This window comes from Procambarus clarkii, chromosome 27 (assembly GCF_040958095.1).
Source record: "Procambarus clarkii isolate CNS0578487 chromosome 27, FALCON_Pclarkii_2.0, whole genome shotgun sequence".
Taxonomy (NCBI): domain Eukaryota; kingdom Metazoa; phylum Arthropoda; class Malacostraca; order Decapoda; family Cambaridae; genus Procambarus; species Procambarus clarkii.
In genome coordinates, this window is record NC_091176.1 from 14118100 (window position 1) to 14136110 (window position 18011).

The 18011-nt window shown below is 39.4% G+C and overlaps 1 long non-coding RNA gene across 1 annotated transcript; it reads left to right on the plus strand.

Moving 5' to 3' along the window:
• Positions 1–180: 180 nt before the first annotated feature.
• On the plus strand, positions 181–12332 carry LOC138369288 (uncharacterized). Its single transcript, XR_011229800.1, has 3 exons — positions 181–613; positions 5889–5964; positions 9598–12332. It is a non-coding gene; the product is annotated as an uncharacterized lncRNA (long non-coding RNA).
• The last annotated feature ends 5679 nt before the right edge of the window (positions 12333–18011 follow it).

Here is an 18011-nt window from a genome sequence, read left to right on the forward strand (position 1 = left end):
ACAATATATTTTAGCATCTGTTCATGGTTAACGGTGCAGTCATACTGACCTAGGGGCGCTTTATCCTGATAATTAACTTACCTGTTAATGGTTAAGATAGAGACTATATGAAGATACTATATAAGGGTAGCCCGTTACGAGTTATTCATGCCCGTGCCACCTCTTAGGTGGCTTAATCTTTATCAATCATCCATCATCAATTGGGTAGCCCGTGCGAGCAATTATCTTTGAACACTTTGAACACTGGAGCTTCACCCGCCGCTCTCACAGAGGGCAGCACCGCCGCCTCTGGCTCCCGCACAACGGACAAACAAGTTAAAAATAAAACCAGTTTTACGAAATTAATAAGACGCTCGCGAGCTTATTTTACCCTCTGAAACGCCGTTATAAAATTAGAAGACCCACGTGCCATATAGTTTGAATTAGTGCGATGATTGTTTTATGTGTGCGAGGAATGTGAGTTCGGTAACCCCTTCCAACGACTTTTGTGCATTCATGTGTTTGTTTACATGTTGAGTGGGTTCAAAAAGTGTCCAGGACGTGTCTGCCTCGCCACAACTACACCAGCAGCCATGCCTAAAGGAAGCTTCTCCAATAACAAGGTTCCCGAGAGGTAAGTTTAGTGATTAGTGAGCAATGTGCAGCTTCCTGAATTGTAAGCAGTGTTATAAGTGAGCATTTAAACGTCTTGGCTGGACAGCCTACACGTGACCCTTCATTGACCTGCACCTGTTCTGGCATGCTCGGCTGGCTCAAATTTAGCCTCTTAGGCCTATTCTGGGTACAGCCTGGTGTTTAAATGATTTGGGGTATACCAATGATTAAGACTATTTTAGCCCTATTCAGTATTTTCCCATTTTTTTTGCAAAATTTAATAGATACAAGTCACATCAGTACCAAAGACAGTTCGTCAGCGGATTTTAAAACCTGATTAACCTTTCTCAAATCAACCTAACCTAATCCAACGGAGTCTTGACAGCCTAACCTAAGCTATTCAATCCTAACCTAACTGTATTCCAGGGAAAATTAGGATAAAGGACTTGTCTGAAGTGCTATGTGTACTAGGGGCTGTACAAGAATGTAAGAATATTCAGTAATATAGGTATATAAGTTCAGGTATATATAAATTAAAAAAAAAAGTAATTGTCGATTTCTTTGCTTTCCCTAAGTATGAACAAATCCACAAGTGACGTGACGAGGATTCGAACCTGCATCCGGGAGCATCCCAGACACTGCCTTAATCGACTGAGCTACGACAGGGTAAAAGGTTCGCAGGTTCCCGGACGCAGGTTCAAATCCTCATCACGGCCCTTGTGGATTTGTTCATTTGATGCATCACGTTAGTGTGATCTCTGTGTGTGATGATGTAAGGGCGAAGAGGGAGAACGGCCTATTGACATAGCTCGGGTGCAGGGGGGGGGGTTGTGTAAAAGCCTGGTTTGTGCCTCGGAGAGACTACGGGATCCAGTAAGTTCAGTAGAACTTCGGTTTCAACCCTTTTACCCTGTCGTAGCTCAGTCGATTAAGGCAGTGTCTGGGATGCTCCCGGACGCAGGTTCGAATCCTCGTCACGCCCCTTGTGAATTTGTTCATTTGATGCATCACGTTAGTGTGATCTCAGTGTGTTTCCCTAAGTATATTTGGTACGTGTTAATTTTGTGCGAGTTTTATACTGAGAAAAGGCCTCCACGTAATGATCTATATAAACAAAAAGAAAAAATGTATGTTCTGCAGACATCTAAATCTGAATAATCTCTAATAAATGAAACATTTATAATATACACTATATCTGTTGCACCACAAGACATACACTGCAGTAAGTTAATGATACTCTAACATTTATCCAACATCATCTGAACATCACTAACATTTCTTCATCATTGAATCAATATTGTGTGACATTTGTGGATTTAATTGCTATTTTTGTGTTTTAACTTGGTTTTGACTCTTGCAATGTATATATAGGTCTAAACTTATTTTCAGTCTTTTTTGGGATTAGTAATTTAAATTTATGTATGAACTTTGTAGTGTTCCAAATTTATTTGTTATGGCTATAATTTAAATACTGTATTGTATTGGTTTGCTTTACAATAAGTTTGGAGGTTGGCATATTTTTTATTTTTTTATATATATACTGTACAAGAGTTCTTACATCCTTGTACAGTCTCTACCACACATAGCTTTTCGGTCAAGTCCATAATCCTAATTTTTCCCTGGAATACAACCTGCCAAATCATTTAACAATCATTTTAATCATAGTGTTAGGGAACATGTGATTATACATTATAGGCCAATGTCTCGTAGGTCTTAAAGTACAGTATTTTATTGTAATAAAATCTAATTTTGAGAAGTGTTGCTTTAACCCCTTAGGCTGTGGTCGCCATCAATTGTTGATTCAGGGTAATGCGGTTATCATCATATGAAAATTTAAACAATTATTGTCTGGATTTTGTGTGTGTGATGTGAATATGTATATAATAGGTCTATGTAGATGTAATGGAGTTTACCTTGACCCATAAAAAAATCCTGCTACCATTTAATAGCATGAATGCGGTTATCATAGTGTCTGACAGCAGCGAGGACAGTACTTCGGGTTCGTTGTCCTGAGGTTTCGAGTTCGATCCCCAGTGGAGGCGGAGACAAATGGGCAAAAAGTTTATTTCACCCTGATGCCCCTGTTACCTACCAGTAAATAGGTACCTGGGAGTTAGACAGCTGTTATGGGCTGCTTCCTGGGGGTGTAATAATTACCTAAGTGTAATTACCTAAGTGTAGTTACAAGATGAGAGCTACGCTCGTGGTGTCCCGTCTTCCCAGCACTCTTTGTCATATAACGCTTTGAAACTACTGACGGTCTTGGCCTCCACCACCTTCTCACTTAACTTGTTCCAACCGTCTACCACTCTATTTGCGAAGGTGAATTTTCTTATATTTCTTCGGCATCTGTGTTTAGCTAGTTTAAATCTATGACCTCTTGTTCTTGAAGTGCCAGGTCTCAGGAATCCTTCCCTGTCGATTTTATCAATTCCTGTTACTATTTTGTACGTAGTGATCATATCACCTCTTTTTCTTCTGTCTTCTAGTTTTGGCATGTTTAATGCTTCCAACCTCTCCTCGTAGCTCTTGCCCTTCAGTTCTGGGAGCCACTTCGTAGCATGTCTTTGCACCTTTTCCAGTTTGTTGATGTGCTTCTTAAGATATGGGCACCACACAACAACTGCATATTCTAGCTTTGGCCTAACAAAAGTCATGAACAATTTCTTTAGTATATCGCCATCCATGTATTTAAATGCAATTCTGAAGTTAGAAAGCATCGCATAGGCTCCTTGCACAATATTCTTTATGTGGTCCTCAGGTGATAGTTTTCTATCTAGAACCACCCCTAGATCTCTTTCTTTATCAGAATTCTTTAAAGATTTCTCACATAATATATAGGTTGTATGGGGTCTGTTCTCCTATTCCACATTCCATAACATGACATTTATTAACATTAAATTCCATTTGCCAGGTGGTGCTCCATATACTTATTTTGTCCAGGTCTTCTTGAAGGGTATGACAATCATCTAAATTTCTTATCCTTCCTATTATCTTAGCATCATCAGCAAACATGTTCATATAATTCTGTATACCAACTGGTAGATCATTTATGTACACAATAAACATCACTGGTGCAAGAACTGAACCCTGTGGTACTCCACTTGTGACATTTCTCCATTCCAATACAATGCCTCTGATTACTGCCCTCATTTTTCTATCAGTCAGAAAATTTTTCATCCATGATAGAAGCTTACCTGTCACCCCTCCAATATTTTCCAGTTTCCAGAACAACCTCTTATGTGGAACTCTGTCAAAAGCCTTTTTTAGGTCCAGATAGATGCAGTCAACCCAGCCATCTCTTTCCTGTAATATCTCTGTGGCCCGATCATAGAAACTGAGTAAATTCGATACACAGGATCTTCCTGATCGAAAACCATACTGTCTGTCTGATATTATATCATTTCTCTCCAGGTGTTCTACCCATTTAGTTTTGATTAGCTTTTCCAATACTTTCACTATTACACTTGTCAATGATACAGGTCTATAATTGAGGGGGTCTTCCCTGCTGCCACTTTTGTAGATTGGAACTATGTTAGCCTGTTTCCACACGTCTGCTACGATTCCTGTACACAGGGATGCCTGAAAGATCAGGTGAAGTGGAATGCTGAGCTCAGATGCACATTCTCTCAGAACCCATGGTGAAACGCCATCTGGGCCAGCTGCTTTGTTCCTCCCGAGCTCCTTTAGCATATTTTCCACTACATCTCTAGACACCTCTATCCGCTCTATGTTGTTCTCTGGAATTCTTATTGTGTCTGGTTCTCTGAAGATTTCATTTTGTACAAACACACTTTGGAACTTTTCATTTAATGTTTCACACATTTCCTTTTCATTTTCCGTGAATCTGTTTCCCATTTTCAACCTCTGGATATTATCCTTTACCTGCAATTTGTTGTTTATGAATTTGTAGAATAGGCCCGGTTCTGTTTTACATTTATCTGCTATCCCTTTTTCAAAATTTCTTTCTGCCTCTCTCCTTACTGCTGTATAATTGTTTCTCGCATCTTTGTATCGCTGGTATGTTTGGGGGTTTGGCCTCTTCCTATACCGATTCCATTTTTGTGTCTTTTGGTCTCTTGCCCTCTCACAATTTCTGTCGAACCAATCCTGTTTTCTGGTCCTGCATCTCTGTTTTGGTATGAATGTTTGTGTGCCTTCCTCGTATAGTTTTAAAAATTTGGCATACATTTCATTTACTTCCCTGCCTAGCAACAATTCTGTCCAATTACACTCATTAAAAAAATTTCGAAGTTCCCCATAGTTGCCTCTCTTTAAATCGAGTTTATCAACTGTTTCAATGTCCCCATTTTCTTCTAGATGATATCTTAAAGCATATTTAATGTCTAACAGGACGTGATCACTCTTTCCCAAGGGAGGAAGGTACTGGATGTCAAAAATCTCTTCTTCTTTCCTGGTGAATACTAGATTCCAGTACTGACGGTATATCTCCTTCCCTCATTCTTGTGGCTTGCTTTATGTGTTGATACAAGAATGTCTCCAGAATGAGGTTCACAAATCTGCATGTCCAAAAGTCCTCCGTTCTTGCTTCATAGGCCTCCCAGTCTATTGCTCTAAAGTTGAAGTCCCCCAGTATCAACAGTCGTGATTTATCTTTATCGGCTTGTACAATAATATCTCTCATGACCATTAATGTGTGTGTAACAAAAAGGATGCCTGGTCGAGGACCGGGCCACGGGGACACTAAGCCCTGAAATCATCTCGAGATAACCTCAAGAGAGAAGATATCGTCATGTATGTTACTAGGTGAATGCGGTCATTGTCATTTAATGATTTAAATAATTGTCTGGATTTTACATGTATGATGGAAATATGGATATAATACCTCTGTGGATGTAAATAAAAGAAAAAACAAGTGATAAAACAATCTGTGAAACATTGGAGGATAAAACATGAAGTTTCTGCAAAGTCGAACTCCAGTCATTGACAAGTGCCAGACGCAGCCTTGCAGTGCTTCCACCCATTGAAATGATAAATATTCACTTATTATGATGGTTTTTCTTACATTTTGCATTCAAATTAATAATTCTATAATGGAAAAATAATTTTTTGGAATATTTTTATTTTTTGTGCATAGGCAGGTATGACCATTTTTCATAGCCACTGTCTAAAGGTCCATATTGGGAGGTATGCTATCTACTACTGTATATAATAAAAAATTTTTAACATTTATTTATTCACAATTTGTACATGGTATATGTAATAGATGTTACTGCATAAAATAGCCTTTGCAATATGTATATGCTGTATTGCCATTCTGTAATGTCTTGCAGATGGGAGGCTTACAAAAGCATGGGCCGACAAATCCCAGGGACGAGGTTCATCGCTTTTAAGGTTCCACTCCGTGAGGTAAGTACCCTGATTTAGCATTTTTAGTTTTGCTGTGCACTGATGCTGATACAGTATTTTCAAATTGAAGTTTATTTAGTGTGATTTGTGACATGTTTGTAGGTACAGTACCATACATTATTGTGCACTGCAATTCTGTTTGAATGGAACACAAAGGAAATGCAGACGAGGAGTCACAAAAACGTTGCTGAAATATGTTGACCAAACCACACACTGGAAAGTGAAGGGACGACGATGCTTCGGTCCGTCCTGGACCATTCTCAAGTCGATTGAGAATGGTCCAGGACGGACCGAAACGTCGTCGTCCCTTCACTTTCTAGTATGTGGTTTGATCAACACAATGGAAATAATGTACAGGATGCAACTTATGTACTGTATATAATGAAAGCATCGACTCGCAATGGAAAAAACTGGTTGTTATCAGTTCAACTGGAAATTCTCATAAAAAAATGTTCTGAGATGATACAGTATTTGAAACTTGAAGGACTGTACTCTGTGATGACCTACCTACTGAACCCAGATTGTGTTGGCACATTCTCTTCATGCTGGCAAAGTACTCTTTTCCTTTGTGTTTTAGAGTAAGGGGATTGTTTGGACTGTGATGCGTTTTTACTTTTATCATTTAATGACTAATTTGGAGTAGAAATGATATCTTGTAGCAATATTAATCAGACTGGAAGTCAGAATAATATTGTATACAGTACTGTAATATGCAAGTTATCATACAGTACTTGAAAAGGAATTTTATGCATTTTAACAAAATCCCCCAAATCCCATCATTGATTGGAAAAAGTTCCTATTTCTAATAGGAAATACCAATACTCTACAGTATTAATTTTTTTCAATGATTATTATAATACGTGTACTCATATTAGTAACCAAGTCTTGATCAGAAATTAATTATAATACAGTTCTGTATTTCCAAGTTCGGTCAAGTGCATTGAATTACATTTTCCTTTATCGCCACTAAACAGATGTAACTACTGTATTGGGTCCAAACTGCCATTCTGAATGTTAGATGTCTGGAAGAATGTTTCAGGATGATGGAAATATTTTTTCAGTGCCTTCTGCAAGGGGTCGCATATGTCAGGTGAATGTTTGTTTTTGTCATTAAGGTGTAGCAGTATATATCAACAAGTTTGCTGCTACAGGTAATAGTACTGCATAGAACATAGTTTACTGGTATGCAAATTTATTCCGTAGGGCAAGGACACCTCGTGTGGCCATTTGAGGGTGATAGGACAACTAAACATTCACTACAAGTACAAATACTGTACTTTGCATTTAGATTTATTTTAATTCAAAATATTTTTAATGACAGTTGTGTGTAAATACTGTAAAATACATATTCTATGATTTTTAATTATTGTAAAAATATTTGAAATTGAGTGAAAGTTGGATGTAATGGAAGGGGTCCAATATACTTTATGGCATAGGTACACACTCTTGGATCCAGTGTCCTTAATGGCTTGTTCTGCTAAAGTTCAATTGTATGTTCCATGGGTGGCTGCTAAATATACATACATACACTATACAATACATCACTATAATGAATGAAACTGTCACTTGGCTCTTGGTGAATTTCTAGTCCAAGTGAAGATTAGATGTAGAGGAAGGATTACAAGTCAGGAAGTGGTAGGGTAACTTTAAAAGGTACAGTGCTGACATGTAGCAGAAATATTCAAAGTTGTTCAATTCCAGGAGAGGAGCAAAAGATGGAGAACATTTTTTGCCACTTTCAATGCACACTGAATAATCACAATGAGGCAGCTTCTATTTATAGTGGTCTTGTTGCTAGTTTGGTCATGCTAGTTCAAGCACTAGATGGTGATATACTTTTATTTGTGGGCGTAGTGAAAAAACTGTTATCATGTTGTAAATTGAAGCTAATTTGCTTCCCCAAGCTACTAAATGGGATGAAAATAGTAATATTGATATCTGTTGTTTGTAGTACAGTGGACCCTTGCTTTACAAATTTAATTCTTTCCAAGAGAAGATTCGTGTACCGAAAATTCGTAAACCGAAACAAATTTTCCCCATAAGAAAAAATGTAAATTTAATTATTCCGTTCCACACACCCAAAAATATTGACTTATAAAATACATTTTATACAGAATACTACTCATATTCTTTACTATACCATACTTTTATTGAGGACACTTGTTGGCATATGGAAGATGGTGAGTCAGGGGGGAGGAGGAGATGTATTAGTGTTTGGAAAGGAAGTCCCCTTCCATTATAACATCAGGCAGTGATGACATTTCTGGGGTACTCTCACTCCTACTTTGTGCAGGTATACCACTAGGACCTGGTTGTGGCTCACTGCTTGCTTGTCTTATTAAAAATCTGTCTATAGACACTTCTCTCTATATTTTAACACTTGTCTGTAGTGAGACATCATATTGTCATTAAAAAGGTTAATTCAATGGCCTGCTACAGCTTTATCTGGGTGAGTCTTTTCAGCAAAACTTTGCAGTTCTTCCCATACTGCACACATTTTCTTAATTAAAAATCTTTTAAATTGAAGATCTTTGTTCCTGGAGGTAAATTCCTATTTTCCCTCAATTTTCCCATGTATCATCACACAACATTGCTTTGCAGGACAAGATGCTTACACAGCAGATCTCTGTCTATTAACTTCATGAAAACTGCTGACACTAGCCACAGCACTGCTACCAGTATCAGAATCCTGGTCACTAAATCTGTAAAAAATCATCTTCTACATGTCTAAGGGGTAAAGGAACAGCAGGGGGCACAGCTGCTTTAAAGGGACACTATGATAGTGGAAGGGGACTGGAACAATGGCTGTGATGGCAATGGTGTAAACCTTGCCTTCGAAATGCTCACTGGTTCGTCAATTTCACTGTTCGTATCACTTATATGATCCTTTTGTACAGTTCTGTATAGTCTTTATCACTGACAGGATCATCTACATTGCTATCATTGTTAATTATAGCAGTTTCTTGTTAATTTGCTCTTCTATAAGTGAACTGTAGCATGAGCCACTTGGGACTGTGAGCTGGAGGTACAGTATGTGTTGCTCATGGTTGCTATATACAAACTGAGGTTTCTGTTAACATGTGGGAGCCCGTGATTTTTTCAAGATGGCGGCAGTTTACTGGAAGTCTTAGGCATCGTATGGGGGTGCCCCATTTACTGTGCAGAAATTTTAAATCCTTAAACTTTAAAATGACACTGGTTGATACATATTGAAGGGTTAAGAATGTACTGTGCTGCTACCTACATAGAAACTTTTAAGGTCACTGCCAAATCCATGAAAGCTCATCAGTCCAAACTGCTTCTGTATTAATTTTGTCGTATGCTTTTCCCAAGTCTATAAACATCTCCTATAAGCTGTCTCGATGCAAATATAAAACACAGATCCTTTATCACCACGGAACAGACCTTGTTCATGGCTGATAAATTTCTTGGAATAATTTCCTATACGCTAACGAATAGCTAGCTATTCGAAATATATTTTTTCATTATACAGTATTTAGTAATCGTACTGTACCACATACTGAACCACTATACTGTATAGTAAATCCTTACATGAGCTAAGTCCTTTATTTTTTTTTACAAAGTGCAGTTTTCTAATCTTCTGGTACATAACTGAAATTCCATGCCTTCCAGCAAATTCTCCACCAACTATCTTGACGATATCTTCAGATGATTTCGGGGCTTAGCGTTCTCGCAGCCCGATCCTCGACCAGGCCTCCTTTTTGTTACTCATCTCCAGGAAGCAGCCCGCAGCAGCTGTCTAACTCCCAGGTACCTATTTACTGCTAGGTGAACAAGGAACATCAGGGTGACAGAACTCTGCCCTTTGTTTCCGCCTCCACCCGGGACTACGAATCTGAAGCGCTGTCCACTCAGCTGTCAGGCTCCCAGTGGTACTACGGTGGTACTTTTGTTTACGATCCTAATCCGTAACGAGAGATGCATCGTACTCCAAAAATTTGTAAACCAAAATGAATCTTCCCACAAGAAGTAATGTAATTGAATTAATCCATTCCACACCCTCCAAAAATATTAACTTAAAAATACATTTTATACCGAATACCATTTATTTTGTACTACAGAACAGTATGTATATCTTACCTTTATTGAGGTCTTGTTGACATATGGAAGATGGTGAGGTGTTAGTGTTTGGAAGGGGGGGTCCCCCCTCCATTATAACATCAGGCAGTGATGACTTTTCTGGGGTACTCTCTCTCTCCTACGTTTTGCAGGTATACCACTACGACCTGGTTGTGACTCGCTGCTTGTTTGTCTCGCTAAAAACCTGTCTATTGACACTTGTTTTTCCCAAACCAGGGTTTTACACAACTCCCCCCATGCACTCGAGCTATGTCAATAGGATGTTCTCCCTCTTCTTTAGGTTTGTGCCTTGGAGAGGCTGCAGGATCCAGTAAGTTCAGTAGAACTTCGGTTTCAACTCCTTTACACCATGTTGTAGCTCAGTCGATTAAGGCAGCGCCTGGGATTCTCTCAGACACAGGTTTGAATCCTCGTCACGGCCCTTGTTGATTTGTTCATTTGATGCATCACGCAATTGTCATCCCTTGCTTGCCTTAAACTCTCTCATATCTGCATCACTTGTTCCTTGTGTTTTCTTTACAAGATCTTCATGCAATAGCCTTGCTTTTTCACAAATGATAGCCTCCGAAATGTTATCACCTGCTAACTGATTGTCGTTTATCCAAATTAATAATAACTTTTCTACATCTTCAGGTGTTTGTGTCCTTTGTTTTGTGATTGTTGTTATGCCTTTTGCCACATTAGCACTCATTGGTGTCCTTTTTCTTAACAATTACGGTGGATATCGTTAACATAGATTTGTTGTACTGCCTAGCTAGTGCAACAACCCTCATAACATTTTTATGTTTACAAATGATCTCTTGTTTTTCCTTTCGTCATCCTCACAACTATTTTTTTAGGTTGAACTTTACCACTGACTTTCTTGGGGCCCATGGCAGGATATATAATAAGAACTTTTATGTTCAAAAACCAACAAAGCACAAAAACAATGAAATTCTTCACAAAGAATTCAAGCGTGGTCATCCCTGGGTGGGCAGGCAGGATACACTGGTAAACAACTGAACTGTGCCCCAGCACCACACGCTCGCTTTGACCGAAACACACATCAACAGACGTTGTATTCCAAGGAAAGTGTCGTACACCAATTCAAATTTCACAATGAATTTGATGTATAAAAATATCGTACTCTAGCACGTACTGTACTCTAGCAATCGTACTCTAAAATCGCACCTCTATCACTGCTCAGCTGGTTTCTGCAGAAACTTCTTAGTGCAATTGTCAAGGATGTATTTTTGTTGTTTTTATAAATACAGTATTCAGGTAAAGTTAATGTCAAAATGTTTAAAAACTCAACTATTTCTATTTCAAAACATACATTGATGAACACATTAAAAACATTAAAATATAGCCTAATTAAAAAGAGAATTGGCACAAATCTCAGAGTGTCTAAAGGCGCTCTGCACAATGCAGTGGCTAGGGAAGTCGTACACCAAGGTACTGTACCATTGTACATTTATTTTTCTTCAAAACTTGTAATACTAGTAATTTCTTTTATATACCTCAACACCAGCAAATCTCCTGCATTTGAACTTATTCACTGATGTAGTCACTTCTTCCAAAGGATTAGAGGTGTGATATTTGGTGGAAGATCTATAAAGACTATTTAGTCATCTAATGATTTCAGTGATAAATCAGACTGAAAGCTGGAGTGCAGGAGCTTTATCAAGTGGCAATAAGGCTTATACTTCACCAGCCTTCGGTTATCTTGCCTCTACCTGAAATTCCCCTTTGCCTTTTTGCAAAAATGTTTCTAAATCCATCTAGAAAAATGGCATTTGTGAAGCAAGCATTCATGCAGTGGCAGTAAAATAGAGATCTGTCCATGTAGTTTTCAATGACTAGCTTAGCAGGAAAATCAACAATTGCAGTCTTTAGTCTGTGCTCTCCACCCCTGCATTTCCACACTTAATTACAAAAACTTGTTCTTATCTGTTCTCTGTGACCTGTAATGTTTTCCATAAGCTACTTGCCAATGTTTACGTTGGCATACCTCACCATTGCATTATATGCCTGTATAATTTTATTAAAATGAAACTGCACACTATTATGACTAAGCATTATACTGCTCTACTGCTCTCCAGATCAGCACTAAGTATCTTGCTGTAAAGTATTCCCCCTTTGTTGTGCCATCTGTTAATCTTCAGCAGCATGTTGTGTTGAATGGTAATACATTTAACCCCCACGCTTGGAAAAAAATCCATAAATTGAGAACCCAGTTTTCTTAGCCAGCATTTACCCAGGTCTTTCCTGAATCTAAACTTATTTAATTTATACCCATAGCAGTATCAGTTACTGAACACTTCACTTGTCAGTACTGTAGATGGATCCTGCAGTAAGCTCTCGTATTTATGGCACTGGGCATGATGGTGTTATTGAAGCTGTGCACTTTACTGGCTTAACAGGCGATCAAATTAATTTTGAATTGATTTACCCTAAACGCTAATGTGTGTGTTAGTGGCTTAACAAGGGGCCTTAGTGGTTAGGGGGGCCTGTGGCCGAGTGGCCAGCACTTGGGACTAGTAATCCTAGAGTCCGGGTTCGAGCCCCGGCGATAGCGGAAAACAAGTAGGCAGAGTTTCTTTCACCCTAATGCCCCTGTTACCTAGCAGTACATGGGAGTTAGACAGCTGTTATGGGCTGCTTCCTGGGGAAAAGGGTGGAAAAAAAAAGTTTATTGAAAATTGACGGGTAAGCCAAAAAAGAAGAGCTCAACCCCCTCCAGCACAACTAGATGAATACAGGAATGTAAAAACAGTCATTTCAGTGTACTCTAATAAACCCAAAGTACCTTCTTGTATATTTATAAATATATGATACATATTGCCCGAAACGCTATGCGTATTAGTGGCTTTAGGTATTGTATGTACTAGCTCTTACCTATAAATCCAACATTATGCTTGTAACTCATCATCTATGTATACCTGAATAAAAATTTGAACTTGAATAATATATAATTTGGAAAAATAATTGGCCACATTAAAACGTGCAAGTACCACCTGTTGTGCCATTTTCTATGAAAATTGCACGTGATGCGTTCTCTCTTAAAGCATAGAAGGGTAAACTAAAGTAAATATATTTAGACCCAAGATGTGCGTCTTTTTTTATTCATTTATTTTATAATATATATATATATAATATATATATATAATATATATATAAAATACACACACACACACACACACACAATTATATATGTGTGTAAATCACGAAAAATAAACGTGATTAAAAATGTGACAGTGTCAGACCACGGAGGAAAATTGAAACAGGAATTTCCTTAAGTACTTTCATGGGAGGATGAATAATATTTTGTGATTCAAAGTCTGTACTTCAAGCAATTGAGAACTCCTGGAAGATCGAAAACAAGGACCTCATACTAGCAATTATAAGTGAGCTAATCGCTGCACAGAGTAAAGGGTTTCGAATCTCCTTTGTATGAATACCATTCACACACGAATATAACCCATCATAATGACAGACATTGCAGCCAAATTAGCGTGTAACAAAGATGAAGTTGAATTAGAACCTAGGTATACCATCTCTGCTGTCAAAACTATATTGTTCCAAACACTCAGGTCTGATAGAGAAATTACTGAATTCCGACGACCTGAAAAGCTATGATTTGTTGATATCTGAAACCTATATTTATGGGCAGCACAAAAAGTCCACCAGACTGTGCGACACTGGTTGCTAGGATCAGGTTGGGTTACCGTTACCTGTGGTAGGTGGCTACAGTAGCCCAATCCTGAGCACTCCAGGTGCAAATTCTCTGAGCAGGAACTGGGGCATGATCTCGCACACTACACCAGTGCCCAGTTATCATACCATTCAGACTCGTTGGTATGAGATACCTGGAGTTTTGCAGTTACTTTATTCATTAGTGTTCTTGAGGATAGTCTCAATGCACCCAAAGTTTCCCAGTGCAGACTACTTGTCACATGCCTCTGTATGACTAACCTTCCTCTGTGGTTGGTATTTTTAGCATCACGTAGCTAGTTTTTTTTTTTTTTTACACACTACTCCTCTACATATAGTCTATGGTAGCTGCCAAATGCAGATGTACCTAAATGTGTTTATTACTATTATCATTATTATTAAGGGTCTGGGACTGGCGTAATTGTAACAAATAACATGCATCTTAATAAATTCCGTCTGTCATAGGCTGAGCACAAGCCAGGTGTTTGTCAACCAGTACATGGCAACAAATATTTAGGACATTTATTAACTGCTTGTGCAATATTGCATTTTAAGGTGTGATTATTTTGTATAAAAATGGACAGGAGTTAGGGTATCGCTGGTGTGGGTACGTTGTTGTGAGGTCGACGACAGGTATTGATGGAGGCAATTGGTGGGTTGTGGCGTGGGTGGTGGTGGTGGTGTGGGCAGTGGTATCATCTATATCATCTCCAATATTCATCTTTTAGTGTCATTAAGGAAGTGTTGTCGAACAGGTCTCCGATGCAGGAATGTTACGTTAACGCTAATATGATCCATGGCGCTACTGTAAAACGTCTCTGAAGCTCTTGTTTAAAATTTGTCCGTATGTTGTATAGGTGCGAATTCATCGCTGGTCTAGTTATTTAACAATTCCTGTTTAAACAACATGTGACTGATGGTGGCATGCAGTGTGACCGTGTTGGTAGTGGTGGTAGGCGTGTGGTGGCAACGTCTGGTAATGGTGGCAGACGTCGGTGATGTGTGATGATAACGGCAGTGTGGCTAAGGTGGGTGGGGGGGGGGGTGATGAACCGAGTGACTGTGGGCCATGGGTGTGGGGGGGGGGTCACTAACTCATTATCATTCACCAGAAAACAAAGGTGTTCTCATTACCAGTATAGAGTGGACATCAGGGACTGTCTCTTCCAACCTATTACCCCAAAAAACGCTCACTACGTTGTTATTCCTCCATTTTTTGCTTATTACTCCTTCTGCTGCCCTCTTCCTTCACATTGAGTGGTTAAACAGAATTGAGTCTGCCAAGTAACTGACCATGAGGATGGAACCTCGCCTGTGACTAGGGTTTACTGGGCAATACGTTATACAATATTGCAGACGAGGAGTCACAATAACGTGGCTGAAATATGTTGACCAGACCACACACTAGAAAGTGAAGGGAAGACGACGTTTCGGTCCGTCCTGGACCATTCTCAAGTAGATTCTTTCTTCCTCACTTGGTTTCTGAGAACTCAGACTGGAGGTTTCATCGACTAGTAGTGCAGTGGTTAGCGCAGTCGGTTCATAAGCAAATGGTCTAGAGTTCGATTCGCAAGCAGGGCGAGGTGTTTAGGCACGTTTTCTCTACATCCGCTGCCTCTATTCACCTAGTAGTAAATAGGTATGTGGGAGTTAACTGCTGGTGTCATCCTGATTAAAATCAATAGTTGGTCAGGAGGATAAACCTTATGGCTTCCTGTCCCCGACAGTGGGAACCATTAACATTAAGACTGTACCAGTCTAACATCTGAGTTAACAAGGTAACACCGGCTTCAGGGTGGGAAACACCGGCTTCAGGGTGGGAAACACCGGCTTCAGGGTGGGGTCAGCCTCTACATCAAAGACACACTCATCTGTACTAAGCTGCTAAACACCTCAAATGATATGGTGGAAGTGCTGATAGTCAAAATAGAGATCCTAAATGTAGTTGTTGTCCTTGTATATAAGTCACCGGAGGCAAACCCTCAGCAGTTTAAAGACCAACTAATGAAAATAGAGCACTGCTTGGAAAACCTCACAAATCCAGCTCCGAACATCATCCTGCTTGGGGACTTCAACCTACGGCACCTGAAATGGAAGCACCTGGCTAATACAGTAATATCAGAAAGAATACCAGGAAGTAGCCTAAATGAGCAGGCACATGCAAATGACCTGCTACGGATGTGCGATAGGTTTGCCTTAAACCAGCAAATAGTAGAACCAACTAGGAAAGAGAACACGCTGGCCCTCATTTTCACTAATAATGATGAGTTGATCGGGAACATAATGATTACAAATACCTGTTACTCAGATCACAACTTAATTGAGGTACTGACAACCATGGGGAATGGACCTCCAAAACCAGTCCAGATTCCCGGTGGAGGAGATTTCAGCAAATTCAACTTCAATAATAAACGGATAAACTGGGAGCAAATAAACCAGGACTTCACAGAAATAAACTGGGAAGAACAGCTAGGAAATGCAAACCTGAACCGGTGCCTGGAAAAAAATAAGCTCAGTAGCACTAGAAATATGTTCAAACCGCATACCCCTAAGAAAAAAGAGAAAGAGATGCAGATTGGAACGGGAACGTCGTTCCTTATATAGGCGAAGAAAACGAATCGCGGAACAACTTGAGAGTCGCACTCTATCTCAAGAACGGCGAAGAAGGTTAGGTAGAGAAATAGAAACAATTGAACTCAAGCTACAAGAATCATACAAAACCCAGGAGAGGCAAAGAGAGCAAAAGGCCATCAGTGAAATAGAGAGAAATCCGAAATATTTTTTCTCCTATGCAAAATCAAGATAAAAAACCACATCTAGTATCGGGCCCCTGCGAAAGGGAGATGGAACTTTCACAGATGACAACAAAGAAATGAGCGAGTTACTGAGGAAGCAGTACGACTCTGTTTTCAGTGAGCCATTAAATGCACTAAAGATTGATAACCCAAATGAATTTTTCATGGATATGATACCAACATCAAATCACATATCAGACGTCGCCCTATCCCCACTAGATTTTGAAGAAGCCATAAACAGTATGCCTATGCACTCTGCACCAGGCCCGGATTCTTGGAACTCCATATTCATCAAGAACTGTAAAAAACCACTATCGCAGGCCCTTCACATTCTGTGGAGACAAAGCCTAGATACTGGCGTTATCCCTGACATACTAAAAACAGCAGAGATAGCACCACTCCATAAAGGAGGAAATAAGGCAGAGGCAAAAAATTACAGACCGATAGCACTAACATCGCACATCATAAAAATTTTTGAGAGAGTGCTAAGAAGTAAGATCACAAAATACATGGAATCACAGCATCTCCATAACCCCGGACAACATGGTTTCAGAACAGGGCGCTCTTGCCTGTCGCAGTTGCTGGACCACTATGATATGGCATTAGATGCTATGGAAGACAAACAAAACGCTGATGTAATTTACACAGATTTCGCAAAAGCTTTTGATAAATGTGACCATGGTGTTATTGCACATAAAATGCGTTCAAAAGGAATTACCGGGAAAATAGGCAGATGGATCTACAATTTCCTGACTGACAGAACCCAATGTGTAATAGTCAACAAAATAAAATCCAGCCCATCAACCGTGAAGAGCTCAGTCCCCCAGGGTACTGTGCTTGCTCCAGTACTTTTTCTCATCCTCATATCGGACATAGACCAGAACACAACCTATAGCACTGTATCATCCTTTGCAGATGACACTAGGATTTTCATGAGAGTTGGCAACATAGAGGACACGGCAAACCTCCAATCAGATGTTGATCAGGTCTTTCTATGGGCTACAGAAAATAATATGGTATTCAACGAGGATAAGTTTCAGCTCATGCGCTACGGAAAAATTGAAAACATAAAAACAGGAACCACGTACAAAACGCAGGCAAATCATAACATAGAACGAAAAGGCAATGTAAAGGACCTGGGTGTACTCATGTCGGAAGACCTTACCTTTAAAGAACACAATAAAGTAGCCGTCACAACTGCAAGAAAAATGACAGGTTGGATAACGAGAACTTTTCACACTAGAGATGCTATACCGATGATGATACTTTTCAAAACGCTTGTGCTATCTAGAGTGGAGTACTGCTGCACAATGACAGCCCCTTTCAAAGCTGGAGAAATTGCTGACCTAGAGAGCGTGCAGAGATCCTTTACTGCTAGAATCCACTCAGTAAAACATCTAAATTACTGGGACCGACTAAAGAGCCTAAATCTGTACTCCCTTGAGCGCAGGCGGGAGA